The sequence below is a fragment of the Myiozetetes cayanensis genome, unplaced genomic scaffold (assembly GCF_022539395.1).
Source record: "Myiozetetes cayanensis isolate MyiCay16 unplaced genomic scaffold, myiCay2020 scf2-11, whole genome shotgun sequence".
In the NCBI taxonomy this organism is placed as follows: domain Eukaryota; kingdom Metazoa; phylum Chordata; class Aves; order Passeriformes; family Tyrannidae; genus Myiozetetes; species Myiozetetes cayanensis.
Window position 1 is genome coordinate 63,481,829 of NW_026087411.1, and position 6,000 is coordinate 63,487,828.

A 6,000-nucleotide genomic window follows, 5' to 3' on the forward strand; every position below is an offset into this window, starting at 1 on the left:
TGTGTGCAACAAAGGGCAGCAGTGATACCAGGGCCTAACTCCCCTGCTACAAAAGCAGATGTAGGCACTCAGAGGCCTTTTAGGTATTGAATCTCATTGAAAACCAACAGGATTCAGGGTCCTAACTGACTTAGGTGTTTCCTTAAACTGTTAGCATTGTGCAACATATAAGGGGCTATTTGCTTCTGAATTATGGAAATTGAAAATAATGTGCAGCTGAAAGAAGACGTTTCCTCCATTTACGGACAGCCAACTAGGGTATTCTTATCAGGTTTTAAGCTTTTTTGAAGCCCCACTGTGAATCTCTGTGCAGTTTTGATATCAGTGCAACACAGTAATGAACAGATTTTAGTAGCTATTGTGTCAGATAGAACGATGTTACATCAGGGCTGAGTGTGATTTGATTTTTGGTGCTGCAGAAAAACCTAATATCAAATAGGACAGTAGAATGTCCTTAACTAAAATTATCTCATACGCTCTCTAGCTGTCTGAGAGATTTGCTAATCCCCCTAATAAAAATAAACCATCTCGGTGCTGTTGGTGAATCACAGAAAATACCTAGGTTTATTTACTCTATTGATGAGCAGCTCTTTAGAAATCCCAGTTTCAACAAATGCCTTATGGAGAAGACACCCAATTATGCAGCTACAAAAGGAAGTGGTCGCAGAATGGTCCCAGGTACAAAGCATCTGTATGAATCCAGTCTTGTGCTGCCTAAATCCCATGTGAAGGGCTTTGCTGGAGCTGCAGACCACATGATAGGCAGGGTGCAAGGTAATGCAGGCAGGAGCAGGAAAGGCATGTTTATACCATATCCCTTCAAAGAGCAGGGCACACCCTAGGCAAAATTTAGGAGCACGTTCAGCAGGCTTCCTGCCACTTCCTGCTCAACCAAAATAGTGCCAGGACAGTCTAACATTAGACACAAGTCACGTTAAAGTCTAATTCTGGTGTTGATTGCTAATTGGTGAAAATGAAGTGGTCTGTGATCATGCATTTCATTCTTGCAGATTCTCTCTTATGTTACAAATTGGTATGACATGAGATTAGGAGAGTCCTGGAAAGTAAATACCCACTAATACCTCATTATGAACTATTAGACATATATTCGGATTGGTTTAAGCTGAGAGGGCAGCTGGTCGACAATGGTTTTAAGAAGTAAGCAAATGCTATGAAGTATCTCCAGGGTCTTCTCTGCATCTAAAAGGCTTTCAGGGCATTGTTATCTGTTGTCTAATATTACTGTATAAACTCATTTAGTGGACTCAAGTCAGGTTCTCCTCAAAGAATTAGCCTGCACTAAAGCCAGCCACCTTCCTGGCTTCCAGTTCAATTCATTGAAGATGCAGCTACTTTAACTTTGTGCCATCATGCCTTTTTAATTTTAATATTTGTCTTTGCTTTCCTTTGTATTTAAGAGTAGAAAACCTATTTAAAAGCCTCCAAAATGCAACAGAAATGTTTGATACAGGGTGTCACTTACAATAGCAGTCTAGTTATTGTAAAATCAATACAAGTAATTAGCTTTTCAGACTTACAATTTCAGCATGTGCAAATGTTAGGTTGTACACTGAGGAAGAAAGAAATAGTCTTATAAACAAGCAATTGACTATTTCAGGGGTAATAATGACTCAGAGAAATTTAGGAGACATATGAATAAGAGGAACAAACTAAATTAAAATAATCCTTATGTGGAAACCCAGAAAAATAGCACATAGATTTAAGGAGATTAGATGACTTGCATTTGACTTGTTGCAACTGATTCTGAGAGTCATGTGTGGATTTGGTGTTCAGGGCATACCAGTGAGAATATTAATGGAGCTGAAACACACTCTGTATTAAGGTCCAAGGATTCTGTATAATAGCAAAGGAGGGAATGAATTTTATCACCATCAATATAAATTTTACAGTGTTAAAGGTACAAGTTTAAATTATCATATGCCATTAGTGTCATATTCTCTTTCTGTAGCTCTAGTATACACCATGGAGGCTGTAAATACTTACTTAGTGTGACTACTTGGAATTCAGTGTAATCAATCTCAAGCTAAATCCTTTCAGCACAACAAAAGACAACCCTGTAGTCTGCAGGGCTGGATTTAAGAAATTTTTGGAATAGCTCAATGTAGCTTCATTCTGTTTATCCATACTGAGTCATTACATTTTCTTCATTATCCTGAAATCACTTTCAACACCAGATGAGGTTTAGATAAAAATAAAATCAGGTTTATTTGACTAAATTTCAAGTTTAAGAAAACAGCTACTGAATTTAAAGAACAGATGCAAAATTAAAGCTCAGCTCATTAACTACCTGCATTTGGATATTTCTAAGGTCCTCCTCTGTTCCAATCAGCTGTGGACTTAAAGGACACAGTCACAGCCTGCTGGAGCCAGATGTGATGCTCCAGATGCAGCTGGAGCCACCACTCCTCTCAGTTTGTGTCCTCTAAATCAAAATCTCTCACCTGGAGGAAGCCATTTTCTCTGAAGTTCTAAAATGCAGTGTTAACACACCCTGGAGAAATGTCTGAATTCTGCAGTCCTGATAAATAATTTAATTATGTTATCAATTTGTGGGCCGGTCATGGATGAACAAATGCCTGACACAGATCAGGCATTTGAAATGAAACCTCACGCTGGGTGACCTAGCTGGAATTACACACCTAACTTGATTCATTCAAGAGTGCAACTATATCCCTACTTTACACACTGGTTTGTGACCAAGTGTTGAGTAATTTCTGAGTTTTCATGAGTCTAAACACATAAACTTCCTGGAACACAAAATTCTAAAGCAACTTGAACCATTGTAGAGTTAAAATAGCTCATTACTAGCTTTAAATATGGACTAACACCAAGACAAACTTCAGGAAAGTTTAGGTCATACTGGCTGTTTGGAGACAATCCCAGAGAAACAGTGGTCTCTTCAGTCTGGTATACAAAACTACAGTCATTGAAAGTTATGCCAACAGAAATTTATATTAAATTTATATTAAATTTTATATTAAAATTTATATTAAAATTTATATTAAAATTTATATTAAATTTATATTAAATTTATATTAAATATGAAGTGCATATTAGCTGTCAGGAGACTTAACCCTTTGATCAACTTTCAAACTGCCTTACAAGACCTTTTATCCCTGCAAGTTGTAAACTATGCTAATAACCACAGCCATTGAACATGATGCAGAAAGTGATTCAGAGAAGTTCTATATACTGGATTGTGCAAGAAATCACATGAGACGGTTGCAATAAGCAAGTCTATACCAGGAAACTTAAAATCACGTCCCACTTGCTAAGTGTGGGTTTGCACTTTGCCATATTCAGAGTCTACCATGGGAAAAGATAGAGATATGCATAGAAAGGAAAAAAGGCATGCAGTCCCTGCCTGGATAATCATGGGACTCACTTTCTGGACTGTACTGCAATAAGTGCCAGAGGGGAAGTATAGATACAGCCACTATTCCTTTAATTGTATACATTAGTGTGTTTCAAAACATGTTTTGAAATATTTCCCTCTCTGTGTGGCAGTAGTAAACTTAATCCAGATCCTCTGTGGCCAAAATGAATAACTAATCTTGTAACATTTAAACAAAGCTTCTAATAGCATCTTCCTCCAGACCTTTGAAACCTTCTTGAGTGGCTGATCAGCCTTGCAGCCAGAGCTCAAAACATCCAGAGTCCAGAGCCAGTGGAGGGTGCAGGAGCAGGCTAACTTCCTTGCACCATGACTGGCTCATCTGTTCTGATAAAAGAAGGGCTATGGAGAAGAAACATGGCACAACTTTCATGCCTTTAAGTCCATTTCACTGTCGTTTTCTCCCTGTCCTTAAATATATTCCTTCTTATATTTCAGCATTTCATTTTATCCTTTATAAATTTACCTAAAAGTTTCAACTCACAACAGGCCACGTTAAAATAAAAAAAAAAAAGAAAAGACAAAAAAAGGACACAAAGTTCAAAGGCTGTCTGTAAGAAGACACTTATTTCAGCACTTTCTTACATTGCAACACCATCTCTGTATAATCACATGCTATTTGTTTTCTACAGAAGCTATCTCCATGTTCAAGACAAGGGCTGTTCAGGGCCTGGCTCAAGGGTCTCTAATGTGTCTGCCTGATATGTAAGATTTGCCCAGAACTTGGTGGGAGAAACAGCAATGGGTTGTCCTTTTACCATTTCATTTTAGTGAACACAGAGGTAATTAAAGAGAATCGTTTCTTGTGTTGAAAGCAATAATAGTTGATGTTGGGCATAAGAAGGTGTGAGTGAAGAGAAGGGTGAGCACTGAAGATAAGGCAGTAAGTGGATGTGAGCTTTGACTGGAGTTAGATGAGAAATTAAGACGGAAGGAAGGAAGGCGATGGGATTGTTGAGCAATTAAAATAGAAAATGGGTACAAGAGTGGTGGGAGGAACAAGAAGGTTCAAACCCTGTAGTTCTCTTATGAATCCATGTATGGAAGTTTTCCTCTTTTTTCACTTAAAGGGACTTTTTCGTTCACGGTACCCTGGATGCCTTGGCTCATCCCCGGCTGTCTGTTGGAAGCCGGAGGATGTCCGGGTAGCTGCCGGGGAAATCCCAGCTCCCCGGGCAGCTCTGAGCGGCTGGCTGCTGGGCCATGGAGGGGCTGCTGGGAACCGCGGGCTTGCAGGAGCCACAGCTTTGCTGGAGAGCGAGACTTAATGATGTAGCGCTGCTGTTTTAGCTGCGCAGAGGGACGACAGTGCGGTCTCTACGCGAGGCGCCTCCGAGGGGAGGCCACCTGCCCTTCACCGGCAGGAGCTGTTGGGGAGGCACGTTTCCAGCCTAATCTCCCTGCTTTGGAAGCCTCGGGAGTCCTGGCGCCCAGGGCCCGTGTGGGGATGACCCGCCGGGCCAGAGGCTGGACGCGGCGGCGGGAGCCGAGGCCGGCCCAGCGCAGGGGCGCCCTCTGCCGGCACCGCCCGGCGCCCGCGGGGAGCCCTGTCCTCCGTCCTGCGGCGCCGGGCGGCCGAGGCGCTGGCACAGCCGCCGCTCTTTGTCGTGTTACTGATCATCCTGAAGGACAGGCGAACTCCGCCGTGTCCGAGGCGCTGAGAGCCGGCGGACGGACAGAGACGAGGGCTGAGGAAGGCGAGGGCTCGGCCGCGTCTCTGGCAAGGCTCGGGCGCCATCTTGTGCCCGCTGGGCGAGGGCTGCCGCCTGACGGCTGCGGAGCCCGTCCTTCGGGAAAAGGTGTTCCTGCAACCTTAGGAGAGTGGGTGCATTATGAGACAGCTACATCTGAAATACTGATGAGGCTTAACAGCAGTTCACGTGCTCCTTCATTTTGTGTTTACCCTGCTGGTATGTCGTTTACAAACATGCCCAAGGGATCTGGGGGAAAAAACAAACAAACAAACAAACAAAACCAACAACAACAAAAACCCCACCACAAACAAACAACAAAGCACCAAAATATAAAATACACAGTAAGGTTAAACCAGCCACAGATTAGCTTTTCCGTACACTGTATGGTAAGCACTGGATTTAAATCACCAATCCTTGCACAGCAGAGTGCCAGGAATAAAACACTGGTAGGGATTGCCCAGATCCTCACATCAGGGCCCTTTACATGGCAGGCAATTGTTGAATACATGTTTAACACAGAAAAGCCCACAGCACCCGGGGTGCGGATGGGTGTGGGTGGTGTGTGTGTGAAATCCACCAAATCCAAGTCTTGCACTAAAATCCAGAGATCTGGCATTAGGATATGGCACAAGGACAACGTGAAGTGACAGCCTTCAGGCTTCCTATCACTCCCAGCCATCTTGGGATATTAACTGGCCCCATTGGGCTGAAGAGGGAAATAAACCAAAATAGCAAAATAAAGTAACAGCTCTCAGCATTTATTGCTAATTACTAGCCAAAGTAGAACAGCTTCAGATTGGGAAGATGAAACTGAGTTCCCCTTAACAACAAATCAAAACCAGTCAGCTGTGGTGGGATTGACACCCCAGCCCAAATCGCGGAGCAGGCACC